General features: G+C 34.3%; 1 protein-coding gene across 24 annotated transcripts in view; it reads left to right on the forward strand.

Moving 5' to 3' along the window:
- The window catches only part of LOC121727308 (glutamate-gated chloride channel), a 65,032-nt gene that overhangs the window by 26,848 nt on the left and 10,396 nt on the right, over positions 1-27,788 (forward strand). For all 24 annotated transcript variants that reach the window (XM_042115061.1, XM_042115063.1, XM_042115046.1 and 21 more), the window contains exon 2: positions 24,611-24,706. The gene's annotated coding sequence lies outside the window, so the exon portion shown is untranslated. The remainder of the gene's footprint in view (positions 1-24,610; positions 24,707-27,788) is intronic.

Raw genomic sequence — 27,788 nt, forward strand, 5'->3', positions numbered from 1 at the left:
ATGGATCCTTCATCAGATCATCACTTTTCTGAATATAATACCAAATTGGGATGATACCCTATATACCAAAAGAAAAATTTTGAAAATCGGTTAACCAACGGCGGAGTAATCGTTGAATATAAGAAAACGAACATAACACCTCCCCCATTTTGAAAGTCGGTTAAAATTGTAGCCTATGTGTTATTTATTTAATATTTTAATCAGCACATGAATTGAATAACAAAATTTTTTTCAAATTAATCGTAGCACCATCTGTCAGGACAAACTAAAATTGAAATAGAATAATATTGAATGCGATGATAACGCCGTCCGCCGGATCTAATGTAAAACATTCCAAAATCAACAACTCCTTATAAATAAGAAATTAATTGAAAAAACATTTTCCAGTAGACCAAACTGTAAATCTAAACCATTCTCGAATCTCCACGAACACACACAAAAAATTTCATCAAAATTGGCCAAGATAAGATAAATCCGTTCAGCCGTTCTCGAGTTTTAGCGAGACTAACGAACAGCAATTGATTTTTATATATATAGATTTATCTTTCGATTTCTATATAGTCTTATTAAAAAAATAATCGGACAGAGTAACAACTTAAGTTAGCTAAAATAAAAAAATAATCGGACAGAGTAATAACTGAAGTTAGCTAAAATTGTGTTTATTTATGTACTATGTATTTTGAGACTATGCAATTTTGTCGCGTTCGCGATTCACTTTCACTTTTGTTGAGTTTCAGAACGCGATATTAGGTCCTCCAACGCGCACGCGAATTTGAACTTTATGCAGCGGTAATAAATTACAAATTGACTCTCCATTTTATTTAGAAAACGTTTGTATGGGAAATAGAAAAATGCTGTTTTGAGGATTTTCCCGGCAATTATTCGAATTTTTCTCACCTTTTAAACCTTCCCTAGACCTCCACGAATAATTCAAGACCAAGATAAGATAAATCCGTTCAGCCGTTCTCGAGTTTTAGCGAGACTAACGAACAGCAATTGATTTTTATATATATAGATATATATATATATATATATATATATATATATATATATATATATATATATATATATATATATATATACACCACTATTTTTTAGTTAGTACCAATACTTTAGGGGCTTATTAGGTACCTGTAACTGATCATATTTATTTAGTTAAAACATAAAAAAACGCAGACCCAAAATTGTCCACGAAAATACGTAATATTTGGTAAATTCATAATTAATTCAATGACTGATATATATATATATATATATAGCTGTATGTATATCTTATATCTTTAAACAAGCAATTCTTGTATATATATATATATATATATATATATATATATATATATATATATATATATATATATATATATATATATATATATATATATATATATATATATATATATATATATATATATATATATATATATATATATAAGTGTAAAACGATCTAGCTAGCTAGATTTAATAATTAATAATAAGATTAAAATAAAATTAATGTTTAAGGGCTCATACAAAAACACAACTTTAAGCCAACTTTCGCTCCGTAACGGTACGGAACTTCCTTCATGTGCGAGTCCAACTCGCACTTGGCAGATTATTTATTAACATTTTTTAACATAAGCTTAATTAAAAAGCCTTCAAAAATATGTTACGTCCTTGAACGGCCTTCAACAACAAGCGATCATGATTACGAGCCGCTAATGCCGAGATCTGGCTGTGAAGGGTATAATTTACACTTCCATAGCAGTAACCTGACCTCTGCCTACTGCGACACGTTCGCAGCTGACTTCGCTCTTATTGTTATGTTAATAATTTCATCACTTGAAAGGTCGAGTTACTTGAAGTCGCTATGACTAATCAGGGCGAGCGAAGCGAGCCCTAGTATATCCCACAACCTGTACATTTTGTGGTACACTTTACGGAAAAATTATTATGCCTATTGATTTGTGCTTTAACATACTATTTTTTAATTAAGTATATGCAGATGTTTTTTTATATTATGTTGATGTGTGTCAGTCAGTCAAGCCCTCACAAAGCTCGGCCCACTAAAGGCTATTGCCACTGTGTAGACACACGATACTGATATGACCATCGTCCGCCATCATACACCACTATCACTCTACACAATGGGCGATGGCTTGTAGTGAGCCAGCATGGAACATTGTAAAGAGGCACCTAGTGCTATTATTACAAATGCTGGTAGTAAAATACTGAAATTACGAAAGTTTAACAGACGGCAGAATACCAGCATAAGTTATTAACTTATCTGCTAACATTGGATAATAATATTTAAATATTTCCGTTTAAAAAAATATTTGTAACGATTGTGTGATATTACAGAAAGAACAGGTTCTTTCTGTAAATAAACTTGTATATCCATTTACAAACGCGATGTTTACTAAACAATAGTTGCTAATTTTACTGCTGAACTATAATGCTTTCCGCATAATAAATTGTATTTTGATGTTACAGTTTAATAAAAAAACATCTACAAGAATTGCTCATCTGTACATAAACCTATCCAGATTGACATTACAGATATATATTTAAGTATTGAATACAATATATAAATATAATTATTCAATACTAAAATTACTCTCTGTACATTCGTAGTAATTGAAAATGTATCCTAAGTTGGAATCTATGGTAAAAATCTGATGAAAGTGCCTGTATGTGCCAAAGAAAATTGCGCCTCATTACGTAATCCTATCCTAATAATATGAAAAGCGCTGTACATATTTTTACATCTAAATCTATATTCACTACTCTGTATATCCGTAGTAATCGATAATTTATTCTTAATTGGAATCGATAGTGAATGTGTAATGAAGTTCGGTTTCGACTACATCGCCGAATCCGGAGAGCGATCAATACGAGCCGGGCTCTTGAAGTCTAGAATATGGGTCACAACCGTGCTGAATAATATATATTATGACCTACACTTTAGAGCCCCACTCGATAAAATATTACGCATATAACAGTTTAATTGAATAATATTATTGTCCATATATGATAGAAATGTAAACACTAAAATACTATCTAAAATATACAGATATATTATATATACAAACTTTAAATATAAAACTATAAAAAGAAAAACTTGCCCAAGTCGTCCCCATCTGGCAGAGTGCCCAGCAAGCTGACAGCATTGCCACGTTGGATGGCAATTGCTATCCGCTGTGCCAGGTAGCTCCCAGCTCTGGGGTCTCGGGTGGCTTCAACAAGCTTCTTAGATATTCCTCTAAAAAGCTTATGTGCCCCCGGACCCCATGCGCCTAGAGTTTCCACCCCAAACGGTTCAAATATAAGATCTCCGCTGAGGTTCTCATATTTGCGCCGCTTGAGGTTCTCTCGATAAAATACAATAACATATTAGAATACAATAGAAAAAAAGGTCTTCATTAGAGCAAAAAAAAACGAAAAGTAGAATTCATCATTTTACTAGCTTTTGCCCGCGGCTTCACTGGCGTTAAGAAGTATTATTATTAATTAGGTATCAAAATCTCAGCCCGATCGGTTTAAAATTGACAAAATTTCATACAAACTTTCATCCCCTATTTTATCCCTTGGGGTAGAGTTGATCAAAATCCTTTCTTAGCGGATGCTGACGTCATAACATCTACCTGCGTACCAAATTTCAGCCCGATCCGTCCAGTGGTTTGGGCTGTGAGTTGGTGGATCACTATGTTAGTCTTTGAGTTATATAATATATTAAGATGTAAAGGGTCGTAACTTCACTTTGAGACATGATGGGTAACATGATTGCCATTTTTCTCATGCATTTTTATATAAAAAAAGAAAAACAAAATAAAAAAATCTAAGGTGAGATGGACTAAAATTAGATAGTATAAAATTAAAAAATATCCTTGGTACTTAAACTTTCATAATAGAGATAAAAGTAGGATAATATGGGCGAAAAGCCTATTATTATAGATGACCTAAAATTGTATTAAGTAATCAAAAAATCCTATATTTATCCATCATGGAAAACTTGCGAAAGCTTTAATATTAAATGTTTATTTGTAAAGGCACAATATTTTACAAATATCATATTGTTAGCGGCGTTAGTTTGAAAACTTTCGCAAAGAGTCAACGAGAGTACAAAAGGTCATCAAAACATACTTTCCCAAATAAAACGCTAACGAACTAAATTTTCAACATCGTTTATCCAAACAGTCTTAATTGGACAGACATAAATAAACATATAATTACACAACAGCTTTATCGATTATTGGACGTTTGTTGCTATTACTGTTCGATAGTGTTTATTTTAGCGACTTTATTTTCGATATTCAAATCGTTAGAATTTTAATCTTTTAACCATTTATTATCAACTCCAAAGCAGTCGAATTCGACCGCGTAAACAATAGATTTCCAAGAATCTGCGATCGAAGGATTAAACAAATTTCCATTATTATTTTATTTATACTTGTTGTGAACATTTAGTCCTTTAACAAGAAAGGACCTACAATGTGTTTACAGTGTTTTGTTTAAATAGTCCCTCTTGAAAGGTGTACGGCAAACAAGGAACATTTAAGTAACAAGAACGTATTTACGTTAAAATAAATATACCCAACCTACGTATTTACATAATATTATGATGGATATTTTTATTGGCAAGATAAATACTAATAAATTACCTTTAAGTTTTAACAATACTTAGCATTAAAATATTTTTGTGAAACTTTTCCACTCCGTAGTAAACACTAAAATCTTATTTCGTAAATACAATGAACATACAAAAATAAATATATACAGACGAACATATAACCTCCTCCTTTTTGGAAGTCGGTTAAAAACGAAACGAAATAGGCAATCTCGGTGGAATCAAAGAAGCGTGCAGCGGCGAAGTGGGTCGGATGCGGCGAAATATGCAATAAATAATTCCACGGGCGGTCCGCAAGCGGGCAGCAAAGCCGATGACTTGAAATTGAGATGCGCTCCACTAAACAGCTTCATAAATGGCTTAGAAGGTTATGTAATTTCTCTCTAAACTTTTTCTTATACCATCTAGGAAATTAATTCCTGGGCAGTTGACCTACGTCGTATGGTCGGCTTATGTCAATTCAATGTTAAACTGAGATCGGTCGGATGGGTTTGACTTAACGCGACCAAATTACTTAGGTCCGCCATCGGCCTAGGAATCAACTTGTCTGATAGTACATCTTTTTCATGAACCCTTAAAAATGTAAATATTTGCGCAGCGTATTCAACGTTCGCGCTTGTCTATCATGTGACTTTTTCAATGCGCAAAAAAATGCAGATCTTGTTAAATTGTTAATTGTTAAATATTTTTATTACAAAAATATTTAACTGTTGTTGGCTAACAACTAACTTTACAATATTTTTCATCTTGAACTCTGAAAGTGTTGGACTGATTTGGATATCATTTAGCACAGATATAGCAAAACCGGGACGAACATAAGCTACTCAAAAGGGGTATATGTTCAAAAATAAAAATAAAACCGTATTTCTATTTGACGCATGAGGCCTATGGGAAAATGCTTAGGAGCCTCAAAATATGAAGAAGCCGGGCCGAAACCCGATCAGAAACTTTGATGGCGTGATTCAGAATATAAGGATTTGTACACTTGGATCCTAAAGTGCCATACGTTTATCACTTTGAGTTTATTATATTATGCGTGATAATTATTTTTCATAATCCGTGTTATTATCGCTGTGTCAAAGCACGTGTGTTGGTGCGACGCAAAAAAATGTACTAAACAACACCGCGCATAGTACATTAACAGATTACTATGTAGATCGTAGTATGTCTGATGTGGCGGGACAAAATTAACTAACGGATGATTGCCAAGTTGGCTATGCCCGTGACCGACCGTGGCGGTGCCTGCCGCATTCACACCGCAGGTGCCACTGTCATTAAACACACACACTCTCTCTCTCACACACACACACACATTATAGTACATGCATAATATTTGATATTCGTATACACGAACACATATTACATGCACTCAAGTCTTACTAAATTATTATTAGTCTATTTTCGGTTTTAACATAAAAAATCATACACACACACAACACACACACACACACACACACACACACACATTATAGTACATGTATGTTCGTTAAAGTTTAAACACGTACACATAGAATTCTTTGCGTACACATAATATTATGAGCAAGTACTCAGGCATAGTCTAATAATATAGCTTACGAGATTTTGCCCGCGGCTTCGCTCGCGTTAAGAAGTATTATTATATACAAACTTTCATCCCCTATTTGAACCCCTTGGGGTTGGAATTTATCAAAATCCTTTCTTAGCGGATGCCTACGTCATAACATCCACCTGCATGCCAAATTTCAGCCCGATCCGTCCAGTGGTTTGGGCTGTGCGTTGATAGATCACTATGTCAATCAGTCAGTCACCTTTGAGTTTTATATATATATATAGATAAGATACATCAGAATAACACATAGGCTACAATTTTAACGGACTTTCAATGATTATGATTATGACACGTGTTATGATTGTTTTTTTACGTTCAACGATTACTCCGCCGTTTGTGAACCGATTTTCAAAATGTTTCTTTTGGTGCATGGGATATCATGGTATTATATTCATTAAAGTGGTGACACGATGAAGGGATACATGAATAATTGAGGGAACTTCTCAAAATTTATATGGAAAAAGTGGTAACTTCAGATTTGTAAGAAGTATTCAAGAAACATATATAATATGCTACAAAAAAGTAAGATTTTGCACCGAGGATCGAGGTATAACATGGTTCGGAAGATGCTGAGAGAACTCCTCTTTATAGATACAAGTTTGGAAGTTTCGATGTTGTCTTAACAACGGAAAGCATATGCTACTATGCAAATTGTATTCATTATCATTATCACTACCATAAGTTAGCTTTGTTTTACCCACTGGGTACCTCCCACCTCCTTGACAATATACCATATATTTAGGGAGCCCTAGAACTTTTTTTTTATAACTATCAAGCTAGTTTTTGTGAGTAGCTTCATTTTGATAAGACAAACAACATTTCTATCTGCGAAAAATCTTGAAAGTGGTAGCTAACAGAGATAGAAAGGATTTCATACTTTGATTTGATGGTACCTGATCGTTTGGGTTCCCTTTTTGGGGTATCGTAGTCAACCAAGTTTTGTTGATTACAAAACCCTAAAACGGAACCTTAACGAGGTTTTTTTTTTTGTATATTGGTAGGTTAATAGTTATTTAATTCAAGAGTAACATTTTTCTAAAAATAGAGCAATCCATATATTTTTAGGACCATCAAATCAAAGTATGAAATCCTTTCTATTTCTGTTAGCTACCACTTTCAAGATTTTTTTGCAGATAAAAATGTTGTTTGTCTTATCAAAATGAAACTAATAAAAAAATAGCTTGATAGTAATAAAAAAAAAGTTGTTCTAGGGCTCCCTGGCTAATAGCCATGTATCGTCCCATTTTGGTACTTTTCATAGTCTTTTATTATAATTTAAATATCACTTGTACCGTGGGAAACACCGCGGGGCACAGCTAGTATAATATAAATGGTCTGTGTTATAATTACGCACCTAGATTCGTCCTTGGCATACATTTCCATGATTGGACTACTGAACCAATAGAACTAGATGTAGCAGTAGTAACTTAGACTAATGGCAGGTTTTTAAGGTTTTTGACAAGTGTTAATATATTTAATAGCGAGTTTAACTGGCAAATGCTCGTGTTAAAAATGATAAACTCTTGTCGTAAGCAACACATAAACTGAGCATAAATCGCACACCTATCGCCACTGTATGTGCTACATTGGAGTACTTCCTAAACCTGCTGTATTACAGATTTATATTTGAAATTTTGTTCAATTGAGTACGTACGTTTCTCGCGTAACTTTCTGCCGCGCACTGTAAAACTCTGAAACAAACTGTCACCAGCAGTATTTCCGGACCTATATACCCTGCAAACCTTCAAGAAAAGAGCGTATTCCCTCTTAAAAAGCCGGCAACGCACCTGCAGCTCTTCTGATGTTGCGAGTGTCCATGGGCGACGGTCGTTGCTTTCCATCAGGCGACCCGTTTGCTCGTTTGCCACCTTATTTCATAAAAAAAATATGTAGGTATGCTTACCTACAAAAAATACACAAACAATAGACTCACACAATATGCTCGTATTTCGCACACTTCCGCAACTATAATAGCACGCCGCACGGCACTCGTTTGATTGTTTAATTAACAAAAACATAGGCGACCGAATACAATACAATATTTTTAGAGCCTCGCTACAAAACGCGCTTAAAATACAAGTACAAAACAAATACATTTGACAAATTGTTTTATTTTGTTTCAGCCGGAACGAAATTACGTAACTGTTATTATTATCGAATTATTTCAATTGAACCATAATTGTATAAGCGGCGACAACAATTACTTCAGTAGGCAGATTTAATGAACATAATTAGTTTAATTCTAGTTTAGTGTAATAATAATATTATTCTAGGCATTAAATTTAAATAAATTATTTGTTCCTTTCAATTGCACGTCCAAAAATCAGGAGAATATCAACATCAAGCGATGGGAAAGCCTACATCTGCTTTACTGTGACTTGGCAGATTTTTAAGTAGGTTACTAGCTTAGGGGATGTAATAAATAACGTTACTACAGATCCAACCGAAAGTTGTTTTGATCTTATGTGCCCTACTTAAAATAATGCCAAGTCAGCCTGCAGCTGCATGTTTTATGGTCGTTTTTCCTTTTTTATGAAATACTTGATCGCATGGGAAACCCGGGAAAGGACATAGAATACTTTTATCCCGAAAATATGTACTATTTTCGGGATAAAAGTATTCTATGTCCTTTCCCGGGACTCAAAGTATCTTCATGCCAAATTTTAGCAAAATCGGTTCAGCGGCTTGGGCGTGAAGAGGTAACAGACAGACATACACACTTTCGCATTTATAATATTACTAGATGACACCCGCAACTCCGTCCCCCTTGCGTTCCTTCTTAGTAAAATCCTACCTTTCTATCAAGCTTAGTCCGTAAAATATCATATTGTGTTTTTTCACGCTGGTTCGGTCACATGTTACTAGAAATATACTTAGAATGCAATTTACATCGAGTGTAGCGATTTTGTAATATGTTAGATTTTCTATTGAGTTATTCACTTGCTTACACCCTCTTTTCTAATAATCATATTATAAATCTACTAGCTGTTGCCCGCGACTTCGTCCGCGTTAGCTTAGTAGATCACATCCTAAGTATTATTTATTGTACAAAAATATTCAATGTACAGCATTGATTTGCCTACGATTTTATTATATATAGATGTTCCGCGCGGCTTCGCTTCCGTAATTTAGGAATTTCACGCAACCGTACATATTGCAGCAAAAAATAGCCTATGTCCCTTCACGTGGTATATTCTTCATGTTTGCCAAATAACATAAAAATTGCTCCAGTAGTTCATAAGATAATAAGCAATTTCATATAATTTCCCCCCGTTTTTTCCACATTTTCCTCTATTTCTTCGCTTCGCTCCTATAGCCTTCCTCGATAAATGGGCTATCCAACAGTAAAAGAATTTTCCAAATCGGACCAGTAGTTCTGAGATTAGCGCGTTCAAACAAACAAACAAACAAACAAACTCTTCCCAATTATAATATTAAGTATAGATTTAAATTTTAAAGACACAGCTTCAATAAGCCTTGAGGTCGCATTTATCAAGCGCTCGTTTACACATGGCTAAACCTCTCCTGACTCGTTATTTATTACTTTCAATATCTGTTTTGTAGTCCTTATACAAAAATTATAAAGTACAGTCTGTAAAAAAAGTCATGAAATTAAAAAGTGGCAAAATCGTAGTGCCATCCCTTTTTTCTTAGATTGATTTGAAACTGACACTACGATGTTGCCACTTTTTAATTTCATGACTTTTTTGACAGACTGTAAATAGTAACTACCTTTGAGATCCACGAATTTTAACTTCTTATAGTAATCTAGAAAAGATAGTAAGCATTTCCTTTTGATGTTTCAATTAAAATGTTTGTAGAAGTTTAATAGTTTTTGTATGCCGGTTACGCTTAAAAGCATCCTCTCATGACGGTTTGTGTAGTTTTTCTATCCCATATAAATACAGGAAACAAAGAGTATGTAATTTATTATGAGTTCGCATTAATCTGATAATGTTATCCGCATACTGGCGGTCATTTTACGTGATAAGATATAACCGTAATATATTAAGGAACTCCAGTTTCCAGGAAGCGCATAACAAGATAGTTGATATTCTTGTCTCGGACAAAGTTATGCTCCTCATCCCCTTCACGTACCAATAATGTCATAATGAACATTCTATCGTATGAATGCGAATAATGAATTTATGTAATAATCAGTAAAGCTTATCTTTACGTTTGTGTAGAAAACTGTGGGACATGGGTCCATAAAATCATCTTATTCTTGTCACGTTACATACAAGAAAAATACTTTAATATACCACGCTGAAGATAATATTAAAAAAATCGGCCAAGTGCGAGTCGGACTCGCGCACGATTGGTTCCGTACTCAAAAATAGTGTTTTTTGTATCGCATTAATTATTTATTATATTTTAATTTTATTATTAAATATTAAAGTATACATATAATTGAGGATTTTGTGAAACTTTCAAGTACCTGCATGTTGCCATTATGGATTACGAGCCAAAAAGGCCAAAAAATCACGTTTGTTGTATGGGGCTCCCATACAACAAACGTGATTTTTTGGCCCCTTAAATGTTAAGTTTATTTTGTTTTTAGTATTTTTTGTTATAGCGGCACCAGAAATACACAATCTGTGAAAATTTCAGAAGTCTAGCTATAGCGGTTCTTGAGATACAGCCTGGAGACAGACAGACAGACGGACAGACATCGAAGTCTCAGAAATAGGGTGAGTCCCGTTTTTACTCTTTAGGTACGGAACCCTAAAGACTATCTTTTCGGACAATACGACTATTGTTATGTTGCCATCAAAACAATATTATAAATACATTCTTAGCTTTATAAGTTTTACATAGCAAGTTTCCAGCGTCTTGCCGAATTAAAGCTTCCTGCATTACGGAAGTTTCAAACAAATATGACCCAAGAGGAAGCAGGCCGACGTCAGACGTGATACGGGGAGATAACCGCCCTTAAGTCCCCTTAAGCTTTTTATCACTTTGACAACTTACAGACGTAATAATTGGATATACTTTTGTTTTTACTCCTATGCTCATGGTCTATTTGCCGTACAAACATTATAAATGCGAATATGTGACTGTCTATAGACTATACAAACAAAATGTTATTTTTGCGAGCGCATTGCTGTTGTCTTTGTAAACGTTTTCGCTTATCTATCGGTTCAATTTTTCGGGTTCCCATGAAAACATCGAATTTTGTTCACACAATAGAGTGGAAAAATAAAAAAAATACGTGTTAAATGGCCCGCCGACAAAACCATAAACCAGTTAGGAGCATGTTTTGAACGCAACATTTAATATTTACTCTCTGGCCGCTAATGAAACCTTTGTCATCCGGCCGTGATGAGTGCTCGTATCTTTTAATTAAAGAGAATACAACGGCTAAGTTTATTTTAGTTTGAAGCGAAAATATCCATTCATAACTTGATGTTTGTTAGCGAACAAACTTTTTGAGATTATTGTGTTTTTTCTAGAATTTTTATAAAGACCATCTTTTTTGTTTGCTAAAGCATACAAGTTTAAAAATAATGCATGTTTTAATTAAAATTGCTTTTAATCTCACGTGTATGAAACATATTTTATATTTCTACATTTTAATTTTACTTTCATTTTCAATAAAACGTTGAGCAGGCACAATCGTCGTTACCTATATTATTAGTATAGTTATGTACAGTACTACGAACACCTGTACAGTTTTCGCCGAACTTGTACGGTCACTGGTTTAGATCATGCCGATCCGATGCACATTTCAGCTTTATTATCTAACCCTAGTAAATCATGTTATGGTCCTTACCAAAATTTAAACAAAATTTTCCTAACGCGGGATTCGAACCAACGACCTGAGTTAGTAGACCTAGACGGTCAATTTCATTGTGTCATATCATTGAAAAATATTATTGAAAAATTGATTTCAAGATAAAATTGAAAGGCGGGCGCGCTCAATATCAACCCTAGACGGTCAATAATTTTGCACAATACGTGATATTGAATAATAAAATTGATGGTCTAGGGGCCCGCTACAGCTAAGCTCTAAAGTCTAAACCACTACCGACGACAATTAAATCACAAACAACACATTAAATCACAATTTATCACCTACGAATGATACTCAATGTAGGCTACTTGTAACTAGCGGCGATTAACTACTTGTGTCGTTATCGGCGCATCATTGCCTCTCCGCTCAGCTAGATGACACTCCACGCGTATAAGCACTGCTCTACATATTCTCCCATACATGAAAATGCCTCTCTACAAAGATCATATTATGAACATAGATACAAATCCATGACAGAAACTCGTGAATCATATCAGGCTTTTGAGATGTTATCTTATTTTGTCTTTGTCTATAGATGAAGAATACTGAATATTAGAGATAATATTATTTTAATATCATATCTAACACTGCTAATTGATATAATATACAGTATATACGGTGTATATAATATATACGGTATTTTTTTAATCCTCCAAAGAGTTTTAGCGTTGAGAAGCAAAAAGCTTAAGCACTCATACTACTTTAAAATAATAATGTAATTATAATGTTAAAATTAGCATTTTAGGATTTAATATATTTATGTACATTTTATTAGTTTGGCGTACATCCATTTATCACGACTAATTTTCTCTTGAAAGGCATTCTCTAACGAGACAATAAACCGAATCATGTCGTCTCCTACCAGTTTACACCCATCGTCCTAATTGGATACTAAATACATAATGAAGTGGACCGTGTAATGTGAGTTCCCTGACCTATAAAACATTATAAAGGTCCGAGGGCTTTTGTGTCAAAACACCTCCGCCTCTAATCAAACTCTTTGTTACCAAAAAAGGTTTCCAAGTGAAACTACACGTAGAACTAACTTTTGTATATCTCGAGCCAAATACTTTGCACATCTGTTGTAGCAAAAAAATATTAAAGTTTTAATTAAGTTCGTAAAAGTTTTCTCTGTTATTAAAATAGTAAGCCGGCTATATTGCGACTATTCCAGTGGTTATGTGAGACGATGATAGTCTTATCACATAGATATTATTCCATTTACGAGTAGAAATACGAATATTCGATTATAATTTTTAACTATAAAAAATAGCAATTATATATTTACTAAACTGTATTTGCCAAATGGAAATGTCACATCGTGACTTGGCTCGGGGCACCGCGAACAATTAAAATTCTGTCTCGTTCTTGACATAGAAACAGGACAGGCCCGGGACAGGGGTCGAACCGTGGGACAGCGCGGGTTCAATTATCCCGGAACTTCTCATTTGCGGAATTACGCCGGGAAATTGGAGATATAAAATATTTTTATCAGTACCTCGCGCCTCTGGAGACGCCGAGAAAACTGAGCTTCGTATTTTAAAACCAACATTGACAGAGCGAATTTTACTATTTATCTTGCTTTGTTTATGTAAGTCTTTGTATAATATTGTACTTTCTTATTTTTTTTCCGCTGACAATGACGAGCATGGGAGTCGAATGCAGGATGAATTTTTTTTTGACTTTGCAAAATAAATACACCGTTGTACTTATTTCATTTCGCAAAGTATAGTAGTACTTATATAAAAAAATATATAGTAAAATATTTAAAGTGAAAATATAAATATATAGAAAAATATATAGTAAAATATAAGTGATTTTACTGTATCAGCAACTTTACTACTTTTAAAAAAATCTGCTGTTTAAAACAAAATTTTTAGGCACTCAGACACCTTTAAAATAAGCAGCAGTCTTTTTTTTCAGTAAACTGATGTATATTGTATTCATTTCTTCAAAATCTCGAAAACTGTAGAAAATCGCTTACTCGCTTATCCGTACTTTTATTCTGTGGATGAAGTAGAGTATAGGACTGTATATATAATTCTATCCCTCTATCCCATGTCGGGTCAAGCTACCATTAAGTAGTTCCGGCCTGTAAATTGCTTTGTCTATGGGAGCTTTAATAGAAATGTCTTATAGTTCTGAGGTCGGGGGTGACGAGGAAAATTGATAGGAAGCTGTAGTTAAATCTTAGAACCTTCCTCGGTAGTCCCTTTCTATAACAATGTCAAGACAAAAGACAAGAGATATAAAATAGAGATGTATATCTACTGCGGATGTTTCTTCGGTCGTGTCACTTTAACACCGTAACCGTCAAATCAGTCAAACTGCTCGTACAGTAATAAATGCAACCCAAGGGTACAAATATCATCAATATTTACCGGCTACCCCTATTTAAATATTGTAAACACATAAAAACATAACCTTTTATGACTACATATGTATAAATTCTTTTTACTGAGTTATGAAACTATCAAAACATAAAATGGCGAGTGAAAATAGTTTCATCAGGGCGCGCTGCTCCCCCGTGGCATAAGGCAGTGACCGCGTTAGTGTAGGTCGCAGTGACGTCAGCGACTACAACACCTCTATAATTCACCGGGCTCAGCGCACACTTTAGTCGATCTAGGGATTTGATTGACTAATTTGCCTAATGTTTAATGACAACAAGGTTCAAACCAACAGACGACGTAAAAGTTAGATGAACATTCAATATAATGTTTTCAAGATGTTATATTTATGTGAGTAATATTGATTGTTCTTAAATTAATATTTTGTGACATTTCCCTTCTCTGATAAATCATCACGCTCTTTACGAAAACAATTATAGGGTATATTAATGCAAATACAAACCTCCGACGTCAGCGTTAATAAAACACAAAGGTCACTTTGACATGTGTTCAGCCATGTGTTAAAAATTGTATAAAAACATAATATGCGTCGCACGCACACTTTGAATAATACATCCATCACTGTGTTGAGTAAATGAAGAACATTTTGGAACATTCGGTTATTTACTCAAATTTTCCTTATAATTTGAATAAACCTTGTAACTTATCTACTTCATCACCTGGCTAATAAAGATTAAAAATTGTATATTTTTACAGATATATTTTCCGGCCCTAAAGCCTTTATTTATGCAAAAAAACGGCAATTTTTTAAATGTTACTTTTCGTGTTTATCCACTCATGTCTTCAATTATAAATTAATCAGCTGGCAAGTTATTTCCATTGGGCCGAGCCGCTAATGTCCGCATACATTACCGTGTCCCTGACATACATCTTTGATTTACATGACTATATTTAACTGTACCATAACAAGGACGGCCGGCGGTCTCCTTGAAAGCGGCTGTTCAAATTTACAAGACAGCGTTTTACGTACGAAACCAGTAAACATTTTTACGGTTTATATAAAGGGGATGAAAAACTTAACTTTATCTGGATTCCGAGAATTTTATTCATTTTTTTGCCCGAGAAATGTAAATATAAAAAAGTTTTTATGTAAATGTCTATTTTGTGTGAGCGAGCTTACACCCTTCGCACCTACATTTTCTTGGAAATATTCAACTATTATTTTATTTTCCTAAATTGTAAATAAAAGTTCTGTAGGTAAATTAGCACTTAATAGTTTTAATTTAGACATTGAGATAACATAACTGCGACATTGTATTATCATTAGATGGGACGTCGTAATCGTAGTAGCTACGTGGTCGTGCCGTAATCAGATTGATGCATAATAAATGACATTTGGCTCTGCTAATGATGGGCCGGATGACTTCCATAACACAAGGGACTATAGAGACGGTAATTAGAGCAGATAGTAGGCTCATGTCTATGTACCGTTATATCTCAAACTCAGCCTATCAAATTTCGGTTTTACCACTCATGGTTGGAAGTGTACATCGCAACTATTAGCGATTAACTACATCTTTCATTATTCTTAATATTATTTTCAAAACTAATATTTCATATTTAAAGATAGTTAAACTCCGACCCATTGACCATTATTAAAAACTTCATTCGAGGCCACAAATCCATACACCGAATTTCATCCAAGATCCCCTTTACTCGTAAAATCCGATTTTATGATACTATGGCTACAGGGTCGAAGCATAAGTGTACCCCAAAGGCCATAAATGTACCCATTGCATAAACTCGAGTACTTACAGAGCTATTTTGTTACGTTTCGGTGAAAGTAACGAGGCCTTAATATCCCGTACTCAAAAAGGACACGTTAAGATACGAAAAAATGTGAAGTATGTGTTCAGTCGATGCGCTTAGCTATATACGAGTGTATGAATAGGTATCTAAGTTAACGTTAAAACAACGATACACCACAAAGGTACATTTTTATGCTAAATACGTGTAGCACTCGGGGACCGAAGCGGTAAAGCTATTGCATAGCATATTTTTTATCAACTTATCTATATATATAAAACTCAAAGGTGATGTCAGTCACATTTGAGTTTTATATATTATATGGTGATCTATCAACGCAAAGCCCAAACCACTGGACGGATCGGGCTGAAATTTGGCTAGCATATAGATGACGTAGACATCCGCTAAGAAAGGATTTTGATCAATTCTATCCCTAAGGGGATAAAAAAGGGGATGAAAATTTTAAACCGATTGGGCCTTCCATGCATAAAGCTACTTTAACGTGGGCATCCAGGATCCAGGATTTTAATGAATTCCACGCCTAAGGGGTTAAAAAGGGGATGAAAGATTGTTTATAATAATACGTCTTAATGCGAGCGACGCCGCGGGCAAAAGCTAATGCAATAATAATTATAATTCGCAATACGCAATTAGGTTAGTAGTAGGTCCACTAGGCAAATCCCAAAAGTTTAATCAAATTAACTTCATGTTTTTGGCCAAGCGTTTAAAAAGGGTCATATAACAACATTGTTAAGATTAAATATAAGTTTTGGAGCCATTTAAAAACAGTATAATATGGCATCCCCACCATTCTGGAGTTAGAAAGCGTTATTGTCGACAACAAGTCTTGAACAAGTGAACATCAAACAAATTATAAACTCTGAGCTCCATCGCAGCTGCGGCACTGCTGTGCGAGCAGTGCGACAATAAACGATACAACTTGAGAACAAATATCACAGCTCATATAAAATATTCTTATACTCTCTCAAAGCGCTTTCAAATAAGAGAGCGAATAAAATGGGAGAAAGAAAAAGAAAGAAAAAATATAATACTTTTATCACAAACAAAAAATTAACAAGTAGCAGTATGTTTATTTTACGTTAACTTTGAAGGGAATCATAGGTACTAACTACTAAGTATATAATGTCAAAATAGCTTACCTATTTTATACCGTCTCTATACAGGATGTAACAAAAATAAGTGATAATACTTTAGGGTGTGTACGTGTTCCTTGTAGAGAGTTCACTGTGAAAGTAGCAGCGCTGAAAGACCAAAAATGTTTTTCACTTTTGTATGGGGAAACTTGTGACGCTCGGGCCCTTGCCCATACAAAAGTGAAAAAAATTGTTCGTCTTTCAGAGCTGCAACTTTCACAGTGAACTCTCTACAAGGAACACATACACACCCTAAAGTATTATCACTTATTTTTGTTACACACTGTATAGAAAATGTAAAAAGCTTTTGCGCTTTCCTTGAAGTTTTACATGTGCACTCAGTTTTACTATTAGCATAACATGAATTAACAATAAAATAATGCTCGTATTATTTATTTCCAAAACATCTATAAAATAAATACGGACCTCTGAACCTGGGTTCGTAATAAATAGCGTAAAAGCAGGAAATGTATTTCCACTCCTGTTTCGAAGTCATCCATTTTAATGCTTTAATATTCTAAGCATTATCCACCATTACCGAGTAATGCATAATAATTTTAGTAGCAGATATAGCACCCAGCTCTTAAAATTAATAACTGAAAAGCATGAAAATAAAAAATTACTTTACGTCTAAAATATTGTAAGGAACAAGCTTCGCGGCTGTTGTAATATATTATGTAAATAAATATTTTTATATTCACACTAATAATATAAATGTGAAGTATGTCTGTTTGTCACCTCTTCACTAACTAACATTAGAGTAAAGATTTGGTGTCTGGTGTGGAAATTATCGGAAAAATATACGGTTCCCACTCAATAGGAATTCCTGCGCAACGAGATTTGCAGGTAACATCCAGTAGTAAATAACTTATGAAATATGCATAATTTTAAACTGTATTTGAAATTCAAACGAATGACTAATTAACAAGACATTAGGTTCCCGTATTTAATGCGAGAACTTTATTCTCTTTTCAAAGAAGATCGTCATTTTGCTCGCGCCCTATTCAGGCTTAGCGGCTACCGGCGTTTTTAAAGAAAATCTTTTGAGTGTCGAAAGAAATTTTCCCTTTCAGCCTAATAATAATTTGTAGTCGACCGGAACTGAGTCGGAAACCAAATGGATTACTGCGGTCTGTTATTCTTTGTGTCTTGTAATTCGCCGTCTTTATTTCAGCTTTTCATTTATTCAAACGAATTTACATTAAATTTTTCGTTTTCTTTTTTGCAACAAAAATTTGAATACTTTTCACTTTTAAAATATACAAGCACCCCATATTTGTTACAATTGACTCTATCCAATACATTCGAAGAATCTCATGACAGACAAGGACAAAACAGTGTGAGCTATCTATAGTGTGTCAATATCTCTATTCTCTATTCATCCATACTGTTTAGCTTTCACGAAATACTGTTTAGCGTTCACGAAATACACATAAATCATTTTACATTTACGAGAAGATCCGTTCAAAGTGCAGCAACCTTCAAGTATTTATATAAGGCTTAATATAATAGACTTATTTATATTACATTAACTGTAACCTTACGTCGACGTGTCAGGTGTAATTTGCGATATTTACAACTATCTTACTCAATAATAAGACATCAATCTCACTTAGGCTATTTTTGCCTTACGTCGTGTAATCGACGTCATAGTAGAGATTATAACTTATGTCATAACCACTACGTCAGACTTCAGAGTTATGATTGAGTTAACTTAGGGCAGCACATACACATGTGACATGTTATGCTCACATTAGGTTAACTTAAAAGATATTTTTGTACATCTATTACATAATTTATTGTGTCAAGCATGATATAAATTAACGCGTTACTTTGTTACCGCCGAAACATTAAGAATATTTACTAGTATTACAGATTTAAAACAAAAATATGTCATTTTGTTAAGACAAAATTCGTAAGGAAAACGTTATAAAAATTACGTACTATCCGTAATCAGCGTTCTTCTTACATATTTTGCATATAATATGTTGTACTAACAAAATAACACATTTTTGTTTTTAATTTGTAAAAATAGCGGTACAGAAGAATGGATACTTCTATAATGCTAATCATGTCTTTATCTTAGTCACAATAATATGCTCGGTTGTTTATGTGGTGAAACTCGGGGGTAATAAATGAAGCTCTCGGCACCGAATTGCATGCCAATTAAGTGTAAATGTTGACACACGGTGCGCCGCGCACAGTGGCTGAATTAAACACCAGCTGATTAATTGACGACGGGGGAAATTTTACTGTTTTAGTATGCAATTTACAGTTTTAATGATCCCTTTGAAATTAGTGATGAAGTTCTGAAGAATTTCAGCGTAATTTTTTTTGCCAATTTCAAAGAAATCCCTTCGTCGAGATTAATGTAGATAACAATGAAAAAAATTGAGATAACGTCATTGCATCTATAACTGCTATTATAAGTAAATATATATTTTAATTAAGAATCTATAGCACTTACTTACCCTTCGCAAACTTCCCAAAACCTAATAAACTCTAATTCAAAGTGGTATAGCGGAAGGAAATAAATAATTTCAATGTGAACGGTAGTTGGCAAGTTTATAATCACTGGCAGTGTTGGCACACTGTCAAGTACAGTCGCGACAGCCTTTAGTTTCCCGCTTAACTGTAAACAACACTAAAGACTACTCATTGTGCCTACTCAAAAGTACAATTTGAGCAACTTAAGTCAAAATACTTCTTAAAATATACTTCGTTTAATTTCACAAAAATACAACGCTGATAATATTATTTAATGTGAGTAGAGGGTAGAAACTAGAACCAAACAGACAACTTAATTAAGCACGGCATAGTATTTAAGTAACTTAAATGTTAGGCATACACATTTATATTCTATACATTAATAAAAAGCACTGAATTTACATAATATTTTAGAGATACTATTTTAGCTATAATTCCTTTAAAAAGTGTACATTGTACAGTATGAAAATTTTATCATTTGAGCCTACAAACCAAAAAAGTTTGAGTTTAGAAACGTCGGTGAAAGAATAATTACTCTGTTATTTTAAATACCAAGATTTCACTTATATCAATTCAAAAATTTCATAAAATAGACCTTCCCAAAATGCTCCATACAAACTGCTCCTCAATTAATATGAGGTCACCGTTTAGTAGTTTGTGCGCATCGCGGGAGAACTTTGTTCGATAGCTATATTAGATAAATATTGCGTTTTCATATCAAAGATTATTTCTTGAAATTGAATTATAGTTATCGAATGGAAAATAAATATTTAACTTTGAAGGCTTAAGAGGATACACCAGGGGCGAGAGAAATTGAAAATAGGTATTTGAAAATGTATTGCTGTCTCACCAATCTCAAGTCTCCCACCGCAGAGCGCGATAAAGACAACACGACAAAAGTTCTAATAAAATTATTATTTTTAACAAAAAATTTAAACCGACTTCCAAGGTAAAAACAATAATAATATGAACTAAAAAGTATTAAATAATTCTTACTCTATAATAGTGCCTTTTTAAGAATTCGTCTAAATCTCAACTATTTCTGTACATACTACAGTCTTCATTACTTTGAAGTCGGTACCAGCAAATTTTATCGTGAGTTCAGTCAATGTCAGAATATCTGAAGCTTTTGGGACTAGTACCGACTTCAAAGTAATGAAGACTGTAGTATGTACAGAAATAGTTGAGATTTAGACGAATTCTGAAAAAGCCACTATTATAGAGTAAGAGTTATTTAATACTTTTTAGTTCATATTATTATTGTTTTTACCTTGGAAGTCGGTTTAAATTTTTTGTTAAAAATAATAATTTCACTCTTTTTAGTTATCTACAAGATAAGGCTTTATGCGTAAATAACCTCTACGAATTTTAACTATTCAAATTGTGTTACTGTAAGCGAAATTGTGGTAAATGCTTGCAGTTATCTAAGCGATGCTGCAATTTAGAAACTTTTATCTTTAAAGGTTCAGGAGTTCTGTTCAGTGCCTTTGGACCAAGAGACACCGTATGAACTTTCTCTTATTCGTAACATATGTTTAAGTTACTAGAAACAAGATTTTAACCACTAGAGTCTTTTGATAAATTTCAAGGATTTCTCTCGATTGCTCATAGATCCCATCATCAGCTCACCACTTTCGTAATTATTATATAAAATCAAGATTATATAGGATATATACTTATAGGATATACAACAACACAAGAATTTTCAAAATCGGTCTACAAACAGCGAAGTAATCATCAAAAACATCTGCTTCGACGCAAAATATCACGAAAAGCATCAATAATTGGGTCATAATGTGATGACCCATGGCATAATTATGATTGTGATGATGTTGATCAATTAAATTAATGTATTTGGTAGCATTTACCTCAAATGCTTCAGCAAAAATTAAAATCACTATAGGTTTCCATACAAATTTCAAGGAGTCCCGTCGATTCCTCCAGGATTCCATCATCAGATCACCACTTTTGTCAACATGGTACCAAATTCGAGCTAAACCGTATAGGGTTTAACACAAAAAGAATTTTGAAAATCGGATCACAAACGGCTGAGTTATCGTTGAACATACAAAAAAAAAAGATACAGCCGAACGTAGAACCTCCTCCTTTTTGGAAGTCGGTAAGAACAGAAAATCTTCGATTCGTTGTCCGCTGATTCCTTCTCCAAAACTTAATTTTGGAGTACTTTTTTCATTAAGAATTAAAGCAAGGCTTGAGCTGTGTTCCTATGTTTAATTTTTTTTATATATTCTAGCCAGTTTTGTTTTCTGGGTGTTTGAACACAGAGGAAAATCTGCCCATTTTTTTGGGTTTTTGGACGTTCTTATCTTTTCTAATAATAAAATTATGAAAAAAAAAGAAAACATAGGGACATGCTTATAGTGGCCATAGATATTCAGGAAAAAAACATAACTCTACCAGCATTATCCAGGGAGGAAACAGGGGACAGCGTTTGTACGGAAAAACGGCGGTGTGGACTCCTCTTAATTAAAACAAAAAAATGTTATCAAGCTAAAATTTTTGAAATACCTACTTTATTGTTACTGTTTTATGTTTATTCTATTTAAAAAATCTGTTATTCTTTGACCTTGGAAATATCCCTATTAAAACCCAGTACCTACTGGATATATATCATAGTGAAGGACATTTACCATAATATTATTACCTACTTTAATACGTTAAACCAAATATTACCATATAACTTACGTTTTCACACCCTCGCGTCACCGGGTAGATATTAACATAACTTATTCCCGTATACACATACGATATTTTACCACTTTTTTAGAATATGGGAGATTTCGCTTGCGGCATATTTTTATTCAGGAAATTGATGCGGTACAAAATATACATTTAAGTGGTATCTATTTTACTGCCAGCTTTATATTTTATTTATTTTATGTGTTAGTAACATAAGCCACATATTATATATTATTGTGATGAACGCCTCCGTGGTCTAGTGGTATAGAGCGCGGCTCTTGACTCGGAGGTCGTGGGTTCGATTCCCGCGTTGGAAACATGTTATTTCCAAGTTTGTTTAGGACAATGCAGGCTGATCACCTGATTGTCTGACAAGTAAGATGATCCATGCGTCGGATGGGCATGTAAAAAGTCGGTCCTGCGCCTGATCTCTCGCCGGTCGTGTCGGTCTTCCGTCCCACTGGGTTATGAGAGTAAAGGAATAGAGAGTGCTCTTGTGTACTGCGCACACACTTGGGCACTATAAAATTACTCCTGCGTAGCTGGTCTGGTTTCAATGAAATTGGCCACCGTCACCGAAACCGGTGTGGGAGCTATTATTATTATTATTGTGATACATCTTTTTTATCATAATACGTGTTCACGCACAAGATATATCTGCTATCCTGGTCTAGCTGACGTGTAATACCTGTAGCAGCCCATTGGTCGTCCATCATGCGATAATTGCAGCGATTGGCCGCCGATTACGTGATACGCGGTCGAAGCTTCCGTGCGAACCCCTTATACGCACCTACATTCGATTCTGAATTCTCCATCGTTAATTACGCATTGTAACCCCTTCACATTTTCACTAAAAATCGCTAACTACAATTGTAAAAATTTGTAATAATATACGCAAGAAGTCGAGCCAGCTGTTTTCTTCACTGCCCAAATAAAAGGCCAAATCAAGCCAGCCAAAACACACAAACATACGATATAATTTAAAGTCAACCTTTAGTACTTTGTAAAATATGGCTGATCAACGTAGACAGTGCGATTGAAGCCATTTCTGTAGTCGAGTCCAGTAACATTTGACATACTGTACTCGTTCGTTCAGACCCCATGGTAGTTTGTGCGCTATCGTCGTCGAGAACTACCAAGGTACTGTTTTAGACTTCGACTTTTAGTCCTTGACTATTATCTGTTACTTTTGAAGTTAACACAGATCTTCTGTTGCCGCTTTATTACAAAGAAGTATACGCAATTTTTACGCACGAAGGCATTTCTAGTATTATATACTGTCTATTACTTTGTGACCAATGTATAATTATTATTAATTATATAGATTTCATGAAAACCCGCACTTTTCTGATTTATACATCTTTATTTCAATTTTTCAAGCAACAATATAATTTTGCAAAGTAAAATTCATAAAGACGTTATACAACCTTCAGTCTATTTACAACCCCATTCGACCCATTCCCCAAGGCCGCAAGTGACACGCGCTAATACCACCTAACACACCGCTCAGACGGAAAACACAGGTTATTATGTCTACTATGATTGATGATGTAATAATATTTTATGTTATGAATTCTTTTGGTAAGTGATTCTTTAAATTAAATAGAAAGACTTCAAGCCTCTTAGCATGCAAACGCTTTTATTAAATCATTTTATTAATTTACGAAACGAATATGATCTTTTGATGAGTTTTTGTGAATGTAACTTGAAATTGCCTGCTCACAGATGATGAGCATTTCCCACTGTTATGCTTCACAACACAATAATGTTTTAATGTCAGCCATTTTATACACCAACTGCATTTTTAAATTACGCTATTATTTTATCAATATTTCATTAGGTATACTAGGTGTAACAAAAACTACCCCTTACACACCTAAACTTTATGGAGTGTAAGGGTTCCCTCTATAGAGTTCACTGTGTGGGTAGCGGCGCTGAAAGAGCAACTTTTATTTTCATCTTTGTATGGAAAAATTACACACCCTTAAGTATTATCACTTAGTTTTGTTACACTTTGAATAACCAAGGAAGCAGATCTCACTTTTCCGAAATCGAAATAAATAGTCTAATCTACTTAGTAGTAGATTGCATAACTGTAAAGTATTGACGTTGGCATTCTTTTGTTTCCAGATAAATATCTCGTCATGTGGGGGCAGACAGTGCAGCCTATTAGAACATAATAGACGACGCCTCTCATGACCACAGAGCTCTGCCGGCAGCAGAAAGGTCGGTTTATTGTTGCTTATTCTAGAATTAATTAAGAAAGTATTCAAAATAAGGGTAAAGCTAGTACCTAAGTGAAAGAAGTTTGTAACAATTTCCACACCCTTTTTCTTCTAATTTAATGTTGTCACACAGTCTTTCCGCTCAAAAGAATGCTGTCAAAGACTCAGAAGAATGTTTATTAAAAATAGCAAAGGAGAAAAGGTTTATAAAATATGTTTTAATTCCCTTTGAAACTTCATAACTTGCTAATGGGTAAAAGATTTTAGCGGTGATTCCGGCTGAGTTGTATTAAAATAATGCTTCTTAATTTGCTTAATTCTCAGCTCGTTGCAACAAAACTTCTGTAATTTTCAAGAACTGGGCCACGGCTAATTCAACTTTTAGTTCGGTTCGTTTGTCACAATAATGTAGCGAACGTATTTAATCAGCTAAACGCCATGCAACATGCAGTGTGCGCTCAATTCCTGGGGAGCGTGCGCCGAGGCCAGCCTGTAATATATTTTTTCATGCCCCGCATTAAATACACGACTTTTATTTGAATAAATGTTATGACGTCATTCAGGTCATGAGCAAATGTGAAAATTATGCATTTCCTTATAATAAGCTACTATTAAACTTTTTTGAAACAAATAAACAGGTGTCGTAATACAAGTCGTGTCTTAAACTCATTTAGTAGCACCAGTTATAATGCTTTCGCCAGTTTGATAGCGAAGTTAAAAAAAGAATCTCAAAAATTTTCAGGTAAAAGGTATTGACAATAAGACAAGCTATTGAAACGTGAATGCATTTTGACAAGAGGTTCCGGTATTATTACAATATTTCATTATTGTAATAAATAATACTCCCCACACCGGTTTCTGTAACGGTGGTCAGTTTCATTGAAACCAGGCCTGTTACACAGGAGTAGTTTTATAGTACCCAAGTATGTGCGCAGTACACAAGAGCACTCTCTCTTCCTTTCACTCTCATAACCCAGTGGGACGGAAGACCTACACGACTGGCGAGAGATCAGGCGCAGGACCAACTTTTTTACATGCCCATCCGACGCATGGATCATCTTACTTGTCAGACAATCAGGTGATCAGCCTGCATTGTCCTAACCAAACTTGGAAATAACATGTTTCCATCGCGGGATTCGAACCCACAACCTCCGGAGTCGAGAGCCGCGCTCTAACCACTAGACCACGGAGGCGTTTTTTGTAATATTATCTAGAATGTAGATGATATTTAACAAAGACCTTAAATAAAAGGAAATAAGACACATTTGGGAGTATTTCAGCGTACAATGTAATGCTAGGAAACTGTAAGAGATATAGTAAAAGTAACAGGTTTTATATTCCATGTACTGTAATGTGTACGGTCCGTAATATTTTCTTATTGCGAGGATGTAAGAATTCGTAGCACCGAGCGAGCAGCACTCCTCTGGGGCTTAGAGCAGAGTGTACTTAGTACTATAAACTATGTTATATGTAGGACGAGCGTTATTTGAAAATGCTTTTTGTTCTCTCATCTGTTACGTAATCTCTCTTACTAAATGTATTCCGTTGTGTTTGATTATATTGGCCCGTTTTGGTATTCTAGCAGCATATTCCAATCAGTATTCATTGCATTTTCTTTTTGAGTGCCAGACTGAAATATAAACTGTAGCTGGTATACTTACATAATATTGGAAAATTTTAAACAATAATTTAATGCTTCTCCAATAATAATATGTGATACTCGTAGAAATATAAAGACTCAAACTATGGTGACACTGTGGTGACACCTCTGTTATTGACAGGGGTTTTTGACACCACAGTATTATGTACAGTGTGTAATAAAAAATAAGTGATAATACTTTAGGGTGTGTACGTGTTCCTTGTAGAGAGTTCACTGTGAAAGTAGCAGCACTGAAAGACGATTTTTTTTTTACTTTATATGGGCAATGGCCCGAGCGTCACGAGTTTCCCCATACAAAAGTGAAAAAATAATTTGATCTTTCAGCGCTGCTACTTTCACAGTGAACTCTCTACAAGAAACATGTACACACCCTAAAGTATTATCACTTATTTCTGTTACACCCTGTAGAGAGATAAACATAATATTTAGCCAATTATATAGCCATTCGTATGAAACATTGCAACCCCCGGTACCAAACAGGGTAGTTTCTTACCTGGCATCATAAAGACTTATATTATAACACATATCTTTTAAGAAATTAAAATCAATTATTAATAAATGTTAAGCCGTTAGGACACGATGCTCGGCGTTTCCCACATTACACATAATATTGCTTACACACGACGATATTTCCGCCGCAGGCGCTAATGTGTTCCGGCGTGGAGGTGCTCGGTATCCAGATATCGAATTTCGATTAAATGAAATTCTTCGCAAATATAATTATAAGAAATATGTTTACTTTATCTTCTCGATACAAAATAATGTGTTCCTTTTTTTCGCACCTTATATTATATTTCGATAAGCATGATGAACTTTCTTTGCACATATTTCTTGTTGACAACATTAAATATGCATTTTTTTACAATGCAACCATATTATTTTCATTTAATATATTATGAGGAATCAGATATTTTTAAATTAAAAACACTTAGGGCCTGTTTCACCAATCTCTGATAAACTGCCGTATAGGCTATCTACAACTGTTTTGACAGATTCTCTATACTTCATCTGTCAAGTTAAGTGGTAGATAGCCTATCCGGCACTTATCAGGAAGTGGTGAAACAGTTAGGAAGCATTTTATCAAGTTTTCGTAGCTAGCTACGCCGTAGACGAGTGCTACGAAATCTCGTAGAAGCCTAGCAACTCTAACTTCAACTTTATCCACCCTTCATTTCTGTACGGTTTTGGTACAAAACCTTCATTTTAATCGAACTCCTTTATACGGTTAACCAAGAAACAGATTTCACGTGTGAAATAGTTCAGAAATGCAATATACTTTGCATCTGCATTCTGCAATGCCAGACACACTGATATAAAAGCTTTAAAAGTCTATTTGTTACTGTGTTATCTTTGTTGGTATAATCTTTTGTAAGTTTAATTTGGTATGATTGTTTGTATGTTATGAATAAAATAAAAAATATTT

Source organism: Aricia agestis, chromosome 5 (genome assembly GCF_905147365.1).
Source record: "Aricia agestis chromosome 5, ilAriAges1.1, whole genome shotgun sequence".
Taxonomy (NCBI): Eukaryota; Metazoa; Arthropoda; class Insecta; order Lepidoptera; family Lycaenidae; genus Aricia; species Aricia agestis.